Raw genomic sequence first — 21,882 nt, 5'->3', positions numbered from 1 at the left:
AGCTTTCTTTGTCCAGAACACCCTAGAAAAAGTACATCAAATTAGTATATTGTTGCTGCATTTGCAAATAAAAATACAGTTTTGATGCCTTATCTACCTCCACTAGATGGTGTTGCAGCCTTATGCACTAACTTCAGCTGGTGCAATCAAGGTTAATCATCATTAAGTTGCTGGCTCATATAAATCTAAACATAAACAAGATAAGATATAAACAGAAATATATATATGAACTAATAACTCACCGGTAGGAACTTGAATGACTTCTTCATGACAACAAGCTAGCGTACTTCCAAGGCACCCTGAGCGCTGAACACTTGGACTTCTTCATGACAACAAGCTAGCGTACTTCCATTTTGGCCTCTCTTTGTCAATCACACAAAGTGCAGAGGATTCAAGTTAAGCTTGTGGCTTACATAGAGAAGGAAATGACAAAGCAATGAATCAATCTTCTTTTTATAAGGGAAATTCAGTACACCCCTACTGTGGTATATAGAATCGGATAGCAACCATACAAAGTGCAGAGGAAAAACTATAGAGATATAAACAGCAGGGTGCCAAAGAAGAGAAAGAAAAAGGTGAAAACTATGCAACATAGCCAATATATGAAATAAAAGTAAATTATAGGAAGTCCTATGTAGTTAAAGATCAACTTCAACGAGCTGGGTCAATACACTAGGCAGCAAGTCATATAAACAGACCTAGTCAAGTTTTTTAAGGAAGAGATGACAGTTGTCATAACTCTTGTTAGTACTATACCTACCACAGATTATTAAATTCTGACAGAAAATTGACAACAGTTTTATTTGGAATACCCAGCTTCAAATGCATCAGATTAATCAATTTGAATGGTATACCAAAAAAACACAATTAAGCACATCATATGCAACAGAAGTACCCCAGTCCCATCTCTTGTTGCATAGTCATTTCCTAAAACTGTCAGAGTTGGCCTCCTACCAACCGCAACTTGCTGAACATAGGGCATATATAAGATTGTTGGGAATTCCTCGTGGGTCCTCGCCAAGATATCCACTATAGGATGAGCACCAACTGGATTGAAGTACCTAAGTAAAATGATCTTCCATTCAGGATCTGAATGATAGATTATTATTTAGAAGTGTGGATGGTCAGCTTTCACTTTGGCCTTCAATCAGCTCTGCTCCTGACTATGCAGAGTGAAACTACTTACTTGCATGTATGGAAGACAGGAAGAGACAGGTAGCCTATAACAAATTGGAAGGGTGCCTGGCACTGGGCTCTGTTAGGAAACATAACACAAATATGATCCCCATAGGAGTTAATCAAGCTGAATTAAATGTATCAAATGGTTGTAATTAGGAAACAAACCAGAATTCACATAAATGGAGATAAATGAATGCTAAAGCACATACACCATAGCAAGATAGATGCCAATTAATGATTTAGTTAACAAATTCATGATTGATCAAGAAATTACTTTCGGGGCAGCCATTGGATATTCCTCATGCAAGAATAGCTCAAGCTTGAAAACTCCACCTGTTCGACAAACAACAGAAGAAACTATATCAGGCAACCAGGTATGAACGAATAAACAAAAGAAGGCCACACGAAATCATTATATGGGAACTTGTCGCTATTTTGCATCCTAATAATTATCCAGACACCTCTTATTGAACAGAGAAGACAGTGAAGGATTCTTTGCATTATACAAATATCAGTAAATTGAATGTAGCTAGATTTATCAGGATTGTGTCATGGGCAGATTAGTCAATATGCAACCAACATGAACCTAACAGGAGCCATGTAAATTACTTGCAGATATTGAAGTGAACTACTTCTGGCTGGACATGATTGTTTGATACCTAAAAGCACACTGATAAAACCAGGTCCACTAAAAGGTCTAGACTCTAGGCCCTTGAACTGGCACTTCACAGTTCACACAGATGAAAGGATATTGTCCTATCACATATTCTTTGTGTAGAGGGTCTAACTCAAAAAAAATTCAGCACACGATATTGCATCAACAGAGAGCTCAACTCCCTGGACGCATCAACAGAGAGCGCATACCTGCAGCCTGCTAGCCTGCTGGGTGCTGGGGACTGGGGTGCTCGGGTGCTCGACACTCGGCGTCTCGGCGGTGGAGGGCAGGCGCCGATGGCTAGAGGCTTGGAGCTAGGCCACTGGGCGCTGGACCTCGGCGACGACAGCGACTCAGCGAGACGCGACGACGGTCGACGCCGACTCGGCGAGCGGGCGAGGGGCCGAGGGCCAAGGCCTGAGGGCGACTGGCCGCAAGACCAAGACGGGAGTGGCGGCTGTGCGGCACTGCGACGGATGCGGTGCCGGTGCACGAGCAGGGGAGTGGCCGGACGTGGATCTGCTGGACGCCTGGACCGCGTCGTTCGCCCGCGTGGCCGCGTGGACGCCTGGGGATCTGCTCGAGCGCCCGAGGAACGGAGGAAGAGTGGAAGACGATGAGCAGGCAGCGGAGCAGGGGACCGCGGAGGGAGGGACGCGGCGGAGGAGAGAGCAACACCGGCCGCCGGGAGGAAAGGAGAAAATAAATCAGCCGCTAGGGTTCAGGATCTGGAGATTTGTGACTGGTCGAAGCCCAGTCGAACTCTGAAAGTCCGACCACCTTGCGGGCCCATTCTTTTGCAGTTGTTGGGCTGAATCTGTTCTTTTTTTATTTCGAAATGTATTTTTAAATTACTCAAAAAATCATAAAAAAATTTACCAAATAAATAATAAACATTTCAATAAATTATTACGATTGCAAATAAACGACTTTCAACTCGAATCTAATATCATATAAGCACAAAAAACACCGTTGCATACTATAGTCATGTCCATACATAAACAAATCATGAAATAAACATACAAGCAATATTAAAAAGAAATAAATCACCACGCAATTTAGCAATCAATGTTTACTTGTTTTAATTAATTTTTAGTCACTAAGATCTACATGTACGTTGCTCTATAGCGACCCACCGCTAGTCCCCGACGACATCTATAGCGACCAACCATAAGTTGTTAAATTTCTAGACTTTTAGCGACCAACCGACCGTTGCTACAAAAGGATTTAGCGACTGACCGTCGGTCCCTAACCTTTAGCAACCAACAGTTGGTACCTAATAAGGGTCGCTAAAGATCAACCGTCGTGTAGTGTTTCGTTTACATAGGGAGGCTTCATTGCAGGTGCAGGTAAGAAGTCGACAATGAGTGATGGAGAAGAGCTCAGAGCACCTAACTAACTATATCTCAGAATATAGTGTCACCTGACTTGGATGAAAGACAACTCATTCGTGGAAGTTAGGACCAGAGCCACATCAAAAACCTTATATGTCCTCTCCCAATGCAGGATCATATAATGAAGAGCGTTATGGAGATCTGTTGTATCGAACGTTGGTGTACGTGCGCTGGGGTGGAGAAGCTAACATAGCGCAACGGTGAGAAAAGAAAAGTTTTTTTTCTAGGGCATTGGTATATATATGGAGGAAAACTCCCTACTCTACATCAACTAGCAATATGCTAGCTAGAAATTAATTGATGTTGCACATTTAATCTCTATTCATGGGCTTAAACATTAGAGCTTATTTAAACATAGGCATTGATCTTTTGATATTTATTAGAATTGTTATATGTGGACTTAGAGAAACTAGACCGTATATTTCTATTTGACACGTAACACACCCCTGCTCCTCGTAAGCAAGTTGTGGCGACAAAGTTATTCAGAAGTAAACTTAATTTGCTCTTCCTTTGTTTAGGGTGATGCAATGAAACACAATCATATAATTACCACCTCATACAAACAAAAGAACCTTACGTGTTCTTTTACTATGATATACTTGATGGTGCTATATATCACTATAGGTTGCATTAGCTCATAGTCAACTTTAAAAACTGTTCATCTCGTATATATAACCAATCCGTGCTTCTGCTACATTACTACTAGAAATACTGCACCGTGTCTAGGACTCACCAAATTATCTTTTTTCTTCAGAATTCTATACACCCTAAGGGCTTGTTCGGTTATTCCCAATACATATGGATTGGATTGGATTGGAAAAAAATAAGAATAAGTTTGACTTGTTTGGGATTCAAACTCATCCAATCCCACTCAATCCACATGGATTGAGAGCTAACCGAACAAGCCCTAAATTGTTTGAAAAATGTGTCGTTGTACCATCCACTTGTGCTTGTGTCAAAATATTATTAATGTGACAATTAATATTATTTTTGAAAGCGATGCTTTTCACGAATTTTGTTTTTTTTTCACGACGAGCATTTTGATGGGTTCAACTTGATGATTGCGGCTACACGCCGCCGTCGCAAATTAATGAGGATGCAAAGTTCTTGTAACATTGTTCCACTATAGGAGCCGGAGTATATATATTAATAGGGCTCCACACACTACAGATTTCTTGTTTAATTTGTACATGTATTCCTATGCATGGACGACTCCTGCTAACAACAAACGCCATTGATTGGATTATGCTACTGGTCCAAGAAAATTATTAGGGATAGCCGAGGAAAAGCAAAGCTTGTGGTTCTAGGTTAATGGATGCTTATTGGAAATAAAGCACATATATAGACATATCAACGCTGTTTGCAATCTTGTACTTCCACTGAGCCAATACATTAAAATAACTCAAAGCGTATAGATTGACAATATAAACAACGTTGTTGGCTTAGAATAAACACATATATCAATCGATTTCGATATATTGATGTGGTAAAAGAAATGGAAAATTTTGATTTAGGAAAAACATAGATGCTCTAAGGATCTATTTGATGCTGGCTCGATTATTACATTCTAGATTACAAATATGATTATTATAATCCGGAGTATGCATTACAATAATCAAAGTGTTTGGCTTAATTGATTATGATGATTGATTATGGTATATTGGAAGATTAGTTAGGGTTAAATTGGACTTCTAGCATCCATATTCTCTTGTAACCTAGTTTTAGAGGGTGTTTGTTTGGGATTATAATATATCCATATTATATAATCTAACTTATTTTGAACTAACATTTAGTTTAAAATAAATTAGATTATATAATTCATTCAAAAATTAGATTATATAATCTGGGCATATTATAATCCCACAAATAGGCCCTTAGCTTGATTATGGGATTATGCTAATTAAGAGATTTGATTCATCATACCCGGATTTAAGGGCAAATCCGGGTGCGTTTCTGTGGGGGACAGATATCCCCGGGTCCATTGGAAGACCAAAAGACCTCGCGAAAGGCCTTGGGCTCAATAGTTCGTAAGGTCATTCCTTCGTGGGCCTGGGGAGGGACGTCCGGTGAAGTGGATTGACACAAGATTGGATCAACGCAAGCCCAGACGACCCGATGAATTTGAGCAGCAGCCGCAGCAATGATCTGACCTTCCCGTATAGTGTCCTCATACATCGGAACTGAACGGAGATAGGTCGGCGGAATTATAGGAAGATAGGCTCAGTCGGTTCACTATTACTTAGGCTCACGTTGTTATCATATCCGCATGTAATGCCCTACGGTCGAATATATAAGGCCTAGGGGGCATCCCCTCAAAAATATATCTCACTACCTAGCCATCTACTCAGTTCTCAAACATCCTCGATACTAGAGAACCCCCTTGTAACCCACCACACAAAGTATTCACGCCAGGACGTAGGGTATTATGCATCTCAAAGCGGCCCGAACCTATACAAAATTGTCCACTGTCTCTCGTGCATCTAGCACGAACCATCGATCTACAGTCGGTAACATCGTCCTACTCCAAAAAGCACCTCGAGGGGCAACCTTGGGTGCGCGGTCGGACCTAAAACACCGACAGCTGGCGCGCCAGGTAAGGGGTGTGTCACTGATTCAAGCTAGCTCAATGGCCATCACCTTCCAGCACAAGATCGTCCTCCGCCCCGGGTCCACGTTCTGCTTCGGAACCATTTCATTTGTGGCAGACGAAGAAGGAACTCTACGTCGCATTGCGGATCCGCCGGAGAGAAAGCCTTCATCAACAAACTCCGAAAAAGTCGGAGCGAAGCAGGAAAAAGCGCAACCTCCAGCGCTCAGAATAGAGACTCCCTCCTACAAACCAGGAGCAGAGGGTCCGTCTACCCGGAGAACTCCGCTGTCCACCTCTTCCACAAAGACATGGACACAGATCACTAGGAGAAAGGAGGTGAACAAGGTCAAGGATCGTCAAACTGCTCTTCTGGTACCTCCGCCCTCAAAGGAGAACAGAAATAAGCTTGTCACTACGACGGTTCCGTTCTACCCCGACGTCCTCTTCATCGGGGAAGAGTAGAATCGAATCCCGTCTCTGACGATGAACCAACCGCGCCAGGAGAAGAACCTCTTCAGCGGGAATCTCGCCAACGAAGGAACCGACGCCAAAATATCCGGCGACATCACGAAGCCGGAGAGCGGGACCCGGCGCAGCCCGTGTCACGGGATGAGGTCTCGGAGATGGGAGAGACTCCAGAAGAACAGGTCTTCAGGGAAAGGAGGAATTCCCGACGACGTGATCGTCGGCAAGCTCAAGAGCAGGCTGAGCAGGAAGCAAGACAACGCCGAGAGAATCCTCTTCTCGGACGGAACCTGAACCCCGACTTCGCCCGATCCATGAACACACCAAGTGAGGTCGGTGGAGTATTGGCTCGGATAGCCGATGACCTACCCCGGACTCCGGACGCCGAGGGCTATCGGCGGCTGCTCACTCTGGCAGCTAATCATCTTCTACCTCTCGCTCATCCCCCGAGTGATCTACGACACGCCATCAACTATCGGCGGGACGCGCGGAGCTCCATCAACGCTTCTTGCGAACGACGACACGAGAACGAGATCCGGTGCCGAGAAGAATATGATCGGGACCACGACATCCCTGCATGGAGTCAGACCACCAGAATTGAGTCGGCAACGACTTCGACTGGTGGCACAACCCGGGGACGGTCGAGACACCACGACAACAACTCCCCTCCCCGGGACAGACATCATCATCGACGACAGGAGGACACGTGTGGAGTATCGGCGCTCACTCCACGCCTCAGGGCCATTCAATGGTCCCCTAACTTTAAAGTCTCCAACGTCGACAAGTACGAGCCTAAGCAGGATCCAGGAGGCTGGTTGGCTGTCTACACCACCGCCGCCTGAGCTGCTGGGGCAACCGAAGATGTGATGACCGCATACTTGCCTATCGTCCTCGGGCAAGATGCACTGCAATGGTTTCGACACTTACCCCGACACTGCATCGACGACTGGAGCGACTTCAGTCAACCGGCTGAAGATCTGTTGTTATACATCTCTCGCACGACTCACGTGGTGAGCACCGCGTTAGTAGTCGAGCGAGCAGAAGAAGGACATGCATACCCAGTACAACATCCCGTCTATTTCATCAGTGAAGTCTTGGGTCCCTCGAAGAAGAAATATCCTCAAGTTCAGAAACTATTGTATGCAGTACTTCTAACTGCACGCAAGCTCCGTCACTACTTTGACGATCACAAAGTCATAGTAGTCACTAGATTTCTAATAGGGGATATTCTCCACAACAAAGAAGCCATCAGAAGAATAGCCAAGTGGGCCTGCGAGCTGGGAGCTCACGACATCGAATTTCGACCTCACACTGCAATCAAGACTCAAGCACTAGTCGACTTCGTATTAGAATGGACCAAGCAACAAGTGAAGGATAACCCAGAGACTGCAGAAGTATGGCAGATGTATTTCGATGGCTCATTGAAGCTACAGGAGGCAGGCGCAGGAATCCTCTTCATTGCACCTGGAGGTGAACAACTCAAATATGCTCTTTAGTTACTATTCTCAGCGTCCAATAATGCGGCAGAGTATGAAGCTTTGATTCATGGACTGAACATTGCCATATCACTGGGCATCAAGAGACTGATGGTATATGGGGATTCACTGGTGGTCATAAGTCAGATAAACAAAGAGTGGGATTGCTCGAATGACTCCATGGGGAAATACTGCACCGCCGTCCGAAAGCTAGAAGACAAATTTGAAGGGTTGGAATTTCATCATGTGGAGAGAGATCGCAACGCGGCAGCTGATGCATTGTCAAAGCTAGGATCTAGTCGGACTCAGGTCCCGCCTAGAGTTTTCGTCCAAGAAGTACTACGCCCGAGCATTTCATTAGATCGGGCAGAAGAGTGCAATATTCTGAGCCAACCAGAGTCAGTATCTGATGACTAGAGGGAGCCAATCATTAGATATATAAAGAATGAGGAGGAGTCGGATGACAAAAATGCAGTAGAGCGCATTGCAAGGCAGTTAGCTCACTACACTCTCATTGGGGAAACACTATACAGAAGGGGCGCGACAGGAGTCCTCATGAGATGCATTCTTTCGGCTACTGGGAAGCAACTGTTAGATGAGGTCCACGCTGGGCAATGCGGGATACACGCAGCATCCAGGACTCTGGTCGGGAAGGTCTTCAGGTCTGGTTTCTACTGGCCAACGGCAAAGAGTGACGCAACCGAGTTAGTCCAGAGATGTGAAGCTTGTCAATACTCATCAAAACAGCAGCATCTACCAGCACAACAACTGCAAACCATACCTGTAACATGGCCATTCGCGTGCTGGGGACTGGATATGATTGGACCCTTCAAGAAAGATCAAGGAGGATACACACATGTACTGGTTGCTATTGACAAATTCACTAAGTGGATAGAGTACAAGCCCATTGCTTCTCTAACTTCAGCTAAGGCAGTGGAATTCATGCAGGACATAATATTCAGGTTCGGAATACCGAACAACATCATAACCGACCTGGGATCCAATTTCACTAGTTCGGAGTTCTTTGATTTCTGCGAACAAAAAAGCATCCAGATCAAATATGCATCAGTGGCACACCCAAGAGCCAACAGGCAGGTAGAAAGAGCCAACAGAATGATATTGGAAGCACTCAGAAAGAAAGTCTTCGACAAGAATGAAAAGTTCGCAGGAAAGTGGATCAGAGAGTTGCCGTATGTGGTATAGAGCCTAAGAACTCAACCCACCCGAGCTTTGCATGGAAACACTCCCTTCTTTATGGTTTATGGTTCGGAGGCAGTGCTACCTACTAATCTCAAGTTTGGGGCACCAAGATTGATCTTCAAAAACATAGCTGAAGCTGAGGCTACTAGACTGGAGGATGTTGATATACTAGAAGAAGAACGATTGAATACAGTGATTCAGTCAGCCAGGTATCAGCAAACTCTGAGGCGCTATCATGATAAGGCCATACGACATCGATCCTTTGCAGTGGGAGATCTTGTCCTCCGTCGAATTCTAGCGAGGGAGGGACGACACAAATTGTCGCCACTATGTGTCGGCGTTTTGACCCCGGGGGGTCCCTGGACCGACGAGTAAATTTTCGCTGCGTGTCCCAGCCCAGATGGGTCGGCGCGAGACGGAACACAAGGGGGAACAATAAGGGGAACCGCGACTCGTGTTGTCCTGCGCCCAGGGCGGATGCGCTTGCAGTAGGGGGTTACAAGCGTTCGCGAGAGAGGGAGAGAGCCTCGTTCGTCAGCCCGTCCTCCCACGCGGCCACCTTCTCGTACGAGGGCCCTGGACCTTCCTTTTATAGACGTAAGGAGAAGGCCCAGGTGTACAATGGGGAGTGTAGCAATGTGCTAACGTGTCTAGAAGAGAGGAGCCAGAGCCCTATGTACATGCCATCGTGGCAGTGGGAGAGGTGCTAGAGCCCTGTTCATGTGATGTCGTGGCCATCGGAGGAGCGCTTGAGCCATGTAGAAGCACAGCTGTCGGGGCTGTCGGATCCTTTGCTGACGTCTCCTTGCTTCCGTAAGGGGCTGAGAACCGCCGTCGTCATGGAGCACGCGGGGTGCCATCATTACTTGTTTACTAGGGCGAGCCAGATGGGACGCCGGTCTTGTTCCCCGTAGCCTGAGCTAGCTAGGGGTTGGGTAATGATGTACCCCCCTGCGACGTGGTCGGTCCGAGCCCAAGGTCGGGCAAGGCGGTGATTCCTCCGAGGTCGAGGCTGAGTCCGAGCCCTGGGGTCGGGCGAGGCGGAGACCGTCGTCTGAGGTCGAGGTTGAGTCCGAGCCCTGGGGTCGGGCGAGGCAGAGACCGTCTTCCGAGGTCGAGGTTGAGTCCGAGCCCTGGGGTCGGGCGAGGCGGAGCTTCCTATGGCGCCCGAGGCTGGACTTGGCTGCTGTCAGCCTCGCCCTGGCGGGTGGCACAGCAGTCGGAGCAGTGCAGGCGGCGCTGTTTTCCTGTCAGGTCAGTCAGTGGAGGGGCAAAATGACCGCGGCCACTTCGGCCCTGTCGACTGAGGAATGCGTGTCAGGATAAGGTGTTAGACGATCCTTGCATTGAATGCTCCTGCGATACAGTCGGTTGGCGAGGCGATCCGGCCAAGGTTGCTTCTCCGTGAAGCCTGCCCGAGCTAGGCCTCGGGCGAGTTGAAGGTGCGCCCGTTGCTTGAGGAGATCCTCAAGCGAGACGTGAATCCACCTGGGTCTGCTGTTCTTGCCCGAGGCTGGGCTCGGGCGAGGCGAGATCGTGTCCCTTGAGTGGGCGGAGCTTTGACCTGTATTGCGCCCATCAGGCCTTTGCAGCTTTGTGCTGATGGTGGTTACCAGCCGAGTTTAGGAGTCTTGGGGGTACCCCTAATTATGGTCCCCGACAGTAGCCCCCGAGCCTCAAAGGGAGTGTTGGTACTCGCTTGGAGGCTTTGTCGCACTTTTTTGCAAGGGGACCGGCCTTTCTCGGTTGCATTTCGTTCCGGTAGGGGTGCGCGCGAGCGCACCCGCCGGGTGTAGCCCCCGAGGCCTCGGGGGAGTGGTTTGACTTCTCCGAGGTCTTAGTGTCTCTCGTGACGCCTAGGCCGGTCTGGTTGTTCCCTCATGCGACCTGATCGTAACCCGGAATGGTGAGGTTCCGAGTTCTCGGGCTGGTATGTTGACGCTGTCAACGGTTTGGCCGGAGCCGGGTTTGCGAGAGCAGCCCCCGAGCCTCCGCACAGAGCGAGAGGACGGTCAAGGACTGATTCGACTTTTATCATACGCCCCTTCGTCGCCTTGCCGCAAGGAGGAGGAGGGGGAAGCGCCATGTTGCCCTCGGAGGGCGCCGAACATGGTGTCTCTAGTGAGTTGCTAACGGGTGATCCGAGTGGACGCCCATGCCCCGTTCGATAAGGGCCGGCTAGTGGCCCAGAGGCGCGCTCCAAAAGTACCTGCAGGTGATTTGCCGGACCCGGTCCCATTTGATAGGGTCCGAGGGCTCGATGCCTCCCTCTGATGGAATTCCGTTACAGAATCGCTCCTGCTGGTCTCGGAAATGTCCTAGGGTACCTCAGGAGCATAGCCCGAGCCTCGGCCATGTATCGGACGTACCCAGAGTCATCCCTCGCTCTACGTGTTCTGAGGCGGTTGTCGAACCCTTCGGGGGGCCAGCCTTCGAACCCCTGATCAGTAGTGGGCGCGGAGCCCGAGTGGCCTGAGACGGCTGTCGAACCCTTCCGAGGGGCCAGCCTTCGAACCTCTGACCAGTAGTGGGCGCGGAGCCCGAGTGCTCTGAGGCGGCTGTCGAACCCTTCCGAGGGGCCAGCCTTCGAACCTCTGATCAGTAGGAGGGCTCGGGGCCCGCTTCCTTCGCGGAGAAGGATCCCTTTCGGAGTATCCCCTTTCCCAGTCCCTGTAGCAAGAGAGAGAAAGGGGAAGAGGAAAAGGATACGAAATTTGAACGATGTGGCGCACCTTTTTTGACGCGGTCATCATGGCGGAGGTGAAGCGTCGCCCGCTTCGCCTGCCAAAGGTGTCGCCTGCCCTGCCGCGGAGTTAATGCGACGGGACGAGTGGTTCGTGGGGCAGCCGTTGCGTGAGCCGTTCGAGGAACGGAACACGGGCGCGTCATCTTCACGCCATGGGAGAGGGCTCTCCTGCTGCCCCAGGACGGGACGTGAGCCTGCAGACGATTTGACCGCCGCATCCGCTCGCCTGCTGCCGCCATTACTGTCGGCCCACTTTTGGCCATATCGATCATCACGCCTTCTCCCGCGGCTGACTGACCCGTGACCGATGTGCTTGGTTGGCACTGTTGGGCCATGCGCAGGGTCGCCTCGAGTCGCGGCACCGGTTCCGCAGCCGAGAAGGCACGGTACTGGCACAAGGGGCGGTGCAGTTTTTCGCACGTAGTAACCAGCGCATCGGTTACATGACGTGTGGGCCTGGGACTCCATGCTGGATGCGTCGAAGTCGAAGGGGTGCATCCTCGTGGTGCGGTTGCATGCCGCCTGCATGGCGGTCCGCCCTTTTGCCCACTGGTTTAGGCGAAGATGGAGGAGTGCTTGTAACCGTTGGGCGGTTACACGCTCCGCGCGCGGCGGTTTGGCTTCTTCTGTCCTGGGCCAGCTCGCATGACGCATGGGAACCAGCCCCCGTGTCGTAGGGGGAGGACCTTGGAGCGTGTTGGTGAAGACTCAGTCCGTGACGCCTGAGGACGCAAGTGGGGAGAGTCGCCTTTAAAAAGGGGGCGACCCCCTTGGGTGGCAGCCATGCCTTCGTACTCCCCTCATGCATTGCGCCCTTCCACCTTCCGAGCCCCCGGATGGGGAGCGCCCGCGTTGCTTTTGTCTTGTTGTTGTTGGAGGAGCGCAACTCCGCGGAAGTTGGTACCTTTCAGCCATCGCTCGGCTTCAAGGATTTTCATCAGGCAGCCCGGCTGCATCCCCTCACCAATGGTCACCCAAGACGGTGACCACCAGTTCGATGGTGGGGAGAAGCAAGTCGGGCTGCGACCTCTTCCCCGCCCTCAGCTTCAAGGATCTTCATCATCCTTGTTGGGGCGGGGGGCGAGCCAAGCCGGAGCTCTACCTCCCGTGTGGGTCGGCGGGCCACCTCCTCCTTCAGCAATGAGGGGAGAGGGCGCTCACCGACCTAGCGGAGGGGGCGGACTTTGACAATGTGGGGCCGATCGGCCGCAAGCGTCGTCAGCTCCAGCATGCCTGGTTCGCTGGCTCAGCTGGCTCTGGCACAGCTTCCGATGCCACCTCCCACCGCTGAGCGGAGCGTGGCTATCTGCCCGCCGTACGGGCGGCTGTTGTGCCGCGCGCACCGGGGGACCGCCCAAGACGTCGTGCGCTGCTAGGGCGGCGTTCGTGTTCTTGGGTTGTCCTGCCCTCGCTCCGGCACGACGCCTGCACGCGGAGGTCGGTACACGCCCGTCCGGGAGGATTCGAGTGGGGATCTGCTGGTGGGCGGGTGGACACCGCCGTCGGAGCTGAGGTGGTGGCAGCTGGAGAAGGCCTCGTTGCCGACGAGATTGTCGGCGCCATCTGCGCTCCAGGCCTCCGGCTCTTTGGCTTTGATAGCTTGTCCTCGCCCCTCGAGTGGGGACGTGGGCGAGGGCCTTGTCGCAGCAGCGTCTGCCATGAGGTCATCGCTGCTGCTGTTTGGCCGCCCGGAGCGGAGGTCATTATCGCTGCTGCAGGAGTGGGCGGCGGCGAGCCACCTGGAAGTTGTCGTCCCGTAGGCCCCCCGATGTGGGGGGTTGTTCGTACCTGCGGGAGTGGAACCGGAGTTCCGTTTGTAATGGCACCTTGAGTGCCGGCGTTTGTTCATTGTGGCTGTCGGGGCCTGAACATCTGGGTATTTTGGGTGTAATACCGTGTTTCTTCCTCATTTCAAGCACCAGGACTCGCCTGTCGGCTAGCTGGACTGCTTAACCAAGTGTGAGTTGCCCTGTGCGGAAGGTGACGAGTGAGGTATCCGTATCCCGGAGGCGTAGGAGTCCCTCGACTCGGTCGACCTTGCCACCCAAGGCTTCTCTTGCTCAGTTAAAAAGAACCCTCGGCCGCTCTGCGATGAGTCGGAGCCGGAGGCAGCGGTGTGAGCGTGGATAGAGGTGGAGTCGGCTGGAGAAGAAAACTTCGTCGGCCCAGGAGCAGGGGACTTCCCAGGCCGAGGAGGCGTAGCAGCGGCGGCTGGATCCTGGCCAGGTCGTCCACTGGCGGGACCAACCCTAGAGTCGGGCTGCCGAGGCCATGAGCCGGGCTGGCATCCTCGGGGGGCAGCTGGCTGAGGCTACGGAGCGGCCGGTCCAGCCGTCTACTCGGGCCAGGTTCCTGGAGGAGATCCTGGCGGCAATGGCTCAGGCGCAGTGTTGACATCTTACTTCGAGGTGGAGATCCTCTGACCGTGTTGTTGTCCGAGGCCGGGTCGGATTCCGCCGAAGGTGGAGTCGATGCCGAGGGTGCAGCTGCTCCCCCTACTGATGTCTGAACCTACAGGATCAATTTGTCTGTAGTATGTGTATGTTTTTTGCGGCCGCCGAGGCCCAAACATATCATCGTCTTGTTGTAAAGTTGCGTTTCTTTTCCCCTTGTTTCGAGTATCAGGACTTGTTTGTCGGTAGCAGAATTGCTCATCCGAGCGAGAGTTACTCTTCACGGAAGGTGATGAGTGAGGTATCCGTATCCCGGAGGCGTAGGAGTTCCTCGGCTCGGTCGTCCTTGCCGCTTACGTGTACTCTTACTCGTCCACAGGATTCTGTTATCGATATAGTCGAGAAGGCACAAAAAATCGTTTCGGCAGAAAAGTTTTCGAGCATTAAGACTTGTTCGGTCAGCGGAATCGCTTATCCGAGCGAGAGTTACTTATCGCAGAAGGTGATGAGTGAGGTGTCCGTATCCCGGAGGCGTAGGAGTCCCTCGGCTCGGTCGGCCTTGCCGCTTACGTGTACTCCGTCGTTTTCAGGATTCCACTATCGAAGTAGTCGAAAAGCACGAAAGACGTTCTGACAGAAAGACTTTTTCCGAGGAAAATTTTGACGCAGAGGGGGTTCCCCCTTCTAGCCCCCGAGGGAGGGTCGGGCTTTGCCGAGGCAAGGCTGACCCTTCCTTGATGGTTAGACTTTATTTGTGTATGTAAAGAGAATGAGGCATATGAACGACTTGAAAACATCTTAAGGGTAAAAGCGACATAGCTGTCGGATGTTCCAAGCGTTACTGTAGACCTCGCCTTGACTGTTGGCCAGCTTGTATGTTCCAGGCTTCAAAATCTTGGCAATGATGAACGGCCCTTCCCAGGGAGGCGTGAGCTTGTGGTGCCCTCGAGCGTCTTGTTGTAGCCGAAGCACCAAGTCCCCCACCTGGAGGTCTCGGGACCGAACCCCTCGGGCGTGGTAGCGTCACAGAGACTGCTGATACCTTGCCGAGTGTAGTAAGGCCATGTCCCGAGCCTCTTCCAGCTGGTTCGGTGAGTCTTCTCGGCTGGTCTGGTTGCTTCGGTCGTTGTACGCCCTCGCCCTCGGGGAACCGTATTCTAAGTCTGTGGGCAAGATAGCCTCGGCCCCATAGACTAGAAAGAACGGCGTGAAGCCCGTGGCTCGGCTTGGCATCGTCCTCAAACTCCAGACCACTGAGGGGAGTTCCTTCATCCATCGCCTGCCGAACTTGTTGAGGTCGTTGTGGATCCTCGGCTTGAGTCCCTGTAGAATCATGTCGTTGGCACGCTCTACCTGCCCATTCGTCATGGGGTGAGCTACGGCGGCCCAATCCACCCGGATGTGGTGGTCCTCGCAGAAGTCCAGGAACTTCCTGCCAGTGAACTGGGTGCCGTTGTTGGTGATGATGGAGTTCGGGACCCCAAAGCGATGGATGATGTTGGTGAAGAACGCCACTGCCTGTTCGGACCTAATGCTGTTTAGGGGTCGGACCTCAATCCACTTGGAGAATTTGTCGATAGCGACCAGTAGGTGCGCGAAGCCCTCGGGTGCCTTCTGCAAGGGACCGACAAGGTCCAGACCCCACACAGCAAACGACCAGGTGATGGGTATTGTTTGCAAGGCCTGAGCGGGCAGGTGCGTCTGCCTTGCGTAGAATTGACACCCTTGGCAGGTGCGTACAATTCTAGTGGCGTCGGCCACCGCGGTTGGCCAGTAGAAACCTTGTCGGAAGGCGTTTCCAACGAGGGCTCGAGGTGCTGCGTGATGACCGCAAGCCCCCGAGTGTATTTCTTGCAATAGCTCCTGACCTTCGGCGATGGATATGCATCGCTGGAGGATGCCTGAGGGGCTACGGTGGTAGAGCTCTTTTCCGTCACCCAGCAAGACGAACGACTTGGCACGCCGCGCCAGTCGCCGAGCTTCGGCTCTGTCGAGGGGTAGCTCTCCTCGGTGGAGATATTGCAGGTACGGGGTCTGCCAGTTTCGATTAGGCGTGACCCCATTCCGCTCTTCCTCGACGCGCAGTGCCTCACCCTCGGCGGCCGAGGGTGCCTCGGGCTGAGACGAGGGCGCCTCGGGCAGAGCCGAGGCCTTCTCGGGCTCGGACGTGTCGTCGGTCTTGACGGAGGGTTGATGTAGGTCTCGGGAGAAGACGTCCGGGGGAACTGTTGTCCGCCCCGAGGCTATTTTAGCCAGCTCGTCCACAGTCTCGTTGTATCGTCGAGCGACGTGGTTAAGCTCGAGCCCGTAGAACTTGTCCTCCAGGCGCCGAACCTTGTCGCAGTAGGCTTCCATCTTCGGGTCACGGCAATGGGAGTTCTTCATGACTTGGTCGATGACGAGTTGCGAGTCGCCACGAGCGTCGAGGCGCTGAACCCCTAGCTCGATGGCGATGCGCAACCCGTTAACGAGAGCCTCGTACTCGGCCACGTTGTTGGACGCCGGGGAATGGAAGCGCAACACGTACCGGAGGTGCTTCCCGAGGGGTGAGATGAAGAGTAGGCCCGCGCCCGCTCCTGTCTTCATCAGCAACCCGTCGAAAAACATGGTCCAGAGTTCCGGTTGGATCGGAGCTGCTGGAAGCTGGGTGTCGACCCCTTTAGTCACGAAGTCCGCCAAGACTTGGGACTTGATGGCCTTCCGAGGAGCGAACGAAATTGTCTCGCCCATGATCTCCACCGCCCACTTTGCAATCCTACCCGAGGCCTCTCGGCACTGGATGATCTCCCCCAGGGGGAAGGATGACACCACAGTCACCGTATGAGACTCGAAGTAGTGTCGCAACTTTCGCCGCGTCAGAATTACCGCGTACAGTAGCTTCTGAATTTGCGGGTAGCAGATTTTGGTCTTGGACAGTACCTCACTGATGAAGTAGACCGGCCTCTTGACGGGCAATGCATGCCCCTCTTTTCGTCTCTCGACTACGATCGCGGCGCTGACCACCTGGGTGGTTGCGGCTACGTAGATCAAGAGGGCTTCTCCGGCAGAGGGGGGCACCAAGATGGGCGCGCTTGTAAGGAGCACCTTCAAGTTCTCGAGGGCTTCCTCGGCCTCGGGGGTCCAAGTGAAGCGCTCGATCTTCCTTAAGAGGCGGTACAGGGGTAGGCCTCTTTCGCCGAGGCGCGAGATGAAGCGGCTCAGAGCCATAAGGCATCCCATGACCCTCTGTACTCCTTTCAAGTCCTTGATGGGCCCCATGTTGGTGATGGCCGCGATTTTCTCCGGGTTGGCCTCGATGCCCCGCTCGGAGACGATGAACCCCAGGAGCATGCCTCGGGGGACTCCAAAGACACACTTCTCGGGATTGAATTTTACGCCTCTCGCCTTGAGACACTTGAATGTCGTTTCAAGGTCAGAGAGGAGGTCGGAGGCTTTCCTCGTCTTGACTACGATGTCATCGACGTAAGCCTCGACCGTTCGGCCAATGTGCTCTCCGAACATGTGGTTCATGCACCTTTGGCATGTCGCACCTGCATTCCTCAAACCAAATGGCATAGCGATGTAGCAGTACATGCCAGAAGGTGTGATGAAAGAAGTCGCGAGCTGGTCGGACTCTTTCATCCTGATTTGGTGATACCCTGAGTAGGCATCGAGGAACGACAGGGTTTCACACCCAGCAGTGGAATCCACGATTTGATCGATGCGAGGCAGAGGGTAGGGAACTTTCGGACATGCTTTGTTTAGACCAGTGTAGTCTACACACATCTGCCATTTCCCACCTTTCTTTTTCACAAGCACAGGGTTGGCTAGCCATTCAAGATGGAATACCTCTTTGATGAACCCTGCAACCATCAGCTTGTGGATCTCCTCGCCTATGGCTCTGTGTTTTTCTTCGTCGAATCGGCGCAGAGGCTGCTTCACGGGTTGGGCTCTAGATCGGATATCCAGCGAGTGCTCGGCGACATCCCTCGGTATGCCAGGCATGTCCGAGGGACTCCACGCAAAAACCTCGGCCTTCGCGCGGAGAAAGTCGACGAGCACTGCTTCCTATTTGGGGTCGAGCTCGGAGCCGATCCGGACCTGCTTGGATGCGTCGTTGCTAGGGTCGAGAGGGTCGGACTTAACCGCCTCAGCTGGCTCAAAGTTGCCGGCGTGGCGCTTCGCATCTGGCACTTCCCTGGAGAGGATCTCCAGGTCGGCGATGAGGGCCTCGGATTCGGCGAGGGCCTCAGCGTACTCCACGCACTCCATGTCACATTCGTACGCATGTCGGTACGTGGAGCCGACGTTGATGACCCCGTTGGGGCCCGACATCTTGAGCTTGAGGTAGGTGTAGTTGGGGACGGCCATGAACTTGGCATAGCATGGTCCACCTAGCACTGCGTGGTAGGTTCCTCGGAACCTGACCACCTCGAACGTGAGGGTTTCCTTTCGGAAGTTGGAGGGAGTCCCGAAGCAGACGGGCAGATCGAGTTGCCCAAGGGGTTGTATGCGCTTCCCGGGGATGATCCCGTGAAAGGGCACCGCGCCGGCCCGGATCGTGGACAGATCGATCTGCAAGAGCCCGAGGGTCTCGGCGTAGATGATGTTGAGGCTGCTGCCTCCGTCCATGAGGACCTTGGTAAGCCTGACGTTGCCGATGACGGGATCGACAACGAGCGGGTACTTCCCCGGGCTCGGCACGCGGTCGGGGTGGTCGCCTTGGTCGAAGGTGATGGGCTTGTCGGACCAGTCTAGGTAGACTGGCGTCACCACCTTCACCGAGCAGACCTCTCAGCGCTCTTGCTTGCGGTGCCGAGCCGAGGCGTTCGCCACTTGCCCACCGTAGATCATGAAGCAGTCGTGGACCTCGGGGAACTCCTCTGCCTTGCAGCCCTCCTTCTTGTCGTTGTCATGGCCTCTGCCACCTTCCGCCGGGGGCCCGACCTTGTGGAAGTAGCGCCGAAGCATGACGCGCTCCTCAAGGGTGTGCTTGACGGGTCCCTGATGATAGGGGCACGACTCCTTGAGCATCTTGTCGAACAGGTTGGCGCCTCCGGAAGGCTTCCGAGGGTTCCTGTGCTCGGCGGCGGCGACTAGGTCTGTGTCGGCGGCTGCGCGTTTCGCTTGCGACTTCTTCTTGCCCTTCTTCTTGGTGCCGCGCTGAGCGGACGCCTCGGGGACGTCTTCCGGTTGGCGCCCTAGAGGCTGCTTGTCCTTCTGGAAGACGGCCTCGACCGCCTCCTGCCCAGAGGCGAACTTGGTGGCGATGTCCATCAACTCGCTCGCCCTGGTGGAAGTCTTGCGACCTAGCTTGCTCACCAGGTCGCGGCAAGTGGTGCTGGCGAGGAACGCGCCGATGACATCTGAGTCGGTGATGTTGGGCAGCTCAGTGCGCTGCTTCAAAAATCGCCGGATGTAGTCCCGCAGGGATTCTCCCGGCTGCTGGCGGCAGCTTCGGAGATCCCAGGAGTTCCCAGGGCGCACATATGTGCCCTGGAAGTTGTCAGCGAAGGCTTTGACCAGGTCATCCCAGTTGGAGATCTGCGCAGGAGGCAGATGCTCCAGCTAGGCTCAGGCGGCGTCGGAGAGGAACAGGGGGAGGTTGCGGATGATGAGGTTGTCATCGTCCGTTCCACCCAGCTGGCAGGCCAGCCGATAGTCCGCGAGGCACAGTTCCGGCCTTGTCTCCCCCGAGTACTTGGTGATGGTAGTCGGGGTTCGGAACTGGGTCGGGAACGGCGCCCGTCGTATGGCTCGGCTGAAAGCCTGCGGACCGGGCGGTTCGGGCGAAGGGCTTCGATCCTCCCCGCTGTTGTAGCGTCCCCCACGCCTGGGGTGGTAGCCTCGGCGCACCTTCTCGTCGAGGTGGGCTCGACGGTCGCGGCGGTGGTGCTCATTGCCGAGGCGACCTGGGGCCGCAGGCGCCATGTCCCGCGTGCGCCCGGTGTGGACCGAGGCTTCCCGCATGAATCGGGAAGTCGCGGCGCGATGCTCCGGGGGTACCCTTGCCTTCGGGAGGCAGAGCTTTCGGCCCGTTGGACCGCGACATCCTCCAGGAGATTCTTGAGCTCTCCCTGGATACGCCGCCCCTCGGTGGTGGATGGTTCCGGCATCACTCGGAGTAGTATTGTCACTGCAGCCAGGTTCTGGCCGACCCCACTGGAAGCTGGGGGCAGCCTTGCCCTGGCATCGTCGGTGATGTGGTGCTGGACGTCCTGGGCCAGATGACGTGCTTCTCCGGCCGGTGCTCGGCCTGCCCACTCCTGCCCGATATTCTGCCGGAGCTGCACAAGTTGTCCTGCTTCCTCGTCGAGCCTGGCCTGCATCTCGCGGATTTGCTCGAGCTGTGCGTCCTGACCCCCCGCAGGGACTGGGACCACAGCTAGCTCCCGAAGGATGTCAACGCGAGGCGCAGGCCTAAGGGGATCGCCGTCCTCCGGCATACCAAGATGGTTGCCTTCGTCGAGACCCCCTAGATCGACGTGGAAACATTCGCGACTTGGGCCATAGTCCTTGTCGTCAAGGCTGTGGCCATCATCGGAGCAATCGGAGAGGCAGTAGTCACATGCGGCTATGAAGTCTCGCATGGCACTGGGGTTACCGAGCCCAGAGAAATCCCAACCAGAGTTGGGCTCGTCATCTTCCTCGGAACCCGGGGGCCCGTAGGTCGAGACGACCGTCAGTCGGTCCCAGGTTGACCACATATGGTACCCCGGAAGGTTAGGATATGCCTTTATGAAAGCGTCCACCGAAGCGGGATCGCTTGGTGGGTCGAAGCTGAATCTAAAAGGCATAGGATGGAAAACGGACGGTACCTCTTGATCAACGGATGGTGACGAAGTCGCGTCGGGGACGGACTGCACCGTTATCTCAGGTACGAGGCTAACACCCAGCAAATCCTTCGCGAGCGTGCTGGCGTCGTCCGTCTGCTTGGGGTTGGCGTGTTGCGGGGAAACAACGCTCGTCTTCGTCTCAGACGCGAGGTCAACGTCCGCCGTGTCCCCCGCTGGGGTGCCGGCGTCGTTGACTCGCTCGACAGCCAACGATGTGCCGCCTCCTGCTTGGCCATGGTTGCCCCGCCTCCTCCTCCATCGTCGGGGAAGGTGACGGGATAGACCTAGATGCTGCTCTTCCGTCACGCGGGGAAGACGTCGTCGATTCCGGCGCCGTCGGGCGGGCTGACGGCCGTCGTTGTCGTTGTCGCGCGGCGGAGGAAGGAGTACCATGTCGTAGCTGCCGTCGAGGGACATGAACTCGAGACTCCCGAAACGGAGCATCGTCCCGGGCTGAAGAGGTTGCTGGAGACTACCCATCTGGAGCTTGGCGGGAAGCTGTTCGTCAACACGTAGCAAGTCCCCAACTTGGCGCGCCAACTATCGGCGTTTCGACCCCGGGGGGTCCCTGGACCGACGAGTAAATTGTCGCTGCGTGTCCCAGCCCAGATGGGTCGGCGCGAGACGGAACACAAGGGGGAACAATAAGGGGAACCGCGGCTCATGTTGTCCTGTGCCTAGGGCGGATGCGCTTGCAGTAGGGGGTTACAAGCGTTCTCGAGAGAGGGAGAGAGCCTCGTTCGTCAGCCCGTCCTCCCGCGTGGCCACCTTCTCGTACGAGGGCCCTGGACCTTCCTTTTATAGACGTAAGGAGAAGGCCCAGGTGTACAATGGGGAGTGTAGCAATGTGCTAACGTGTCTAGCAGAGAGGAGCCAGAGCCCTATGTACATGCCATCGTGGCAGTGGGAGAGGTGCTAGAGCCCTGTTCATGTGATGTCGTGGCCGTCGGAGGAGCGCTTGAGCCCTATA

This window comes from Zea mays, chromosome 8 (genome assembly GCF_902167145.1).
Source record: "Zea mays cultivar B73 chromosome 8, Zm-B73-REFERENCE-NAM-5.0, whole genome shotgun sequence".
NCBI lineage: Eukaryota > Viridiplantae > Streptophyta > Magnoliopsida > Poales > Poaceae > Zea > Zea mays.
The sequence above is the reverse complement of the archived record's forward strand: the minus strand, read 5'-3'. Positions refer to the sequence as shown.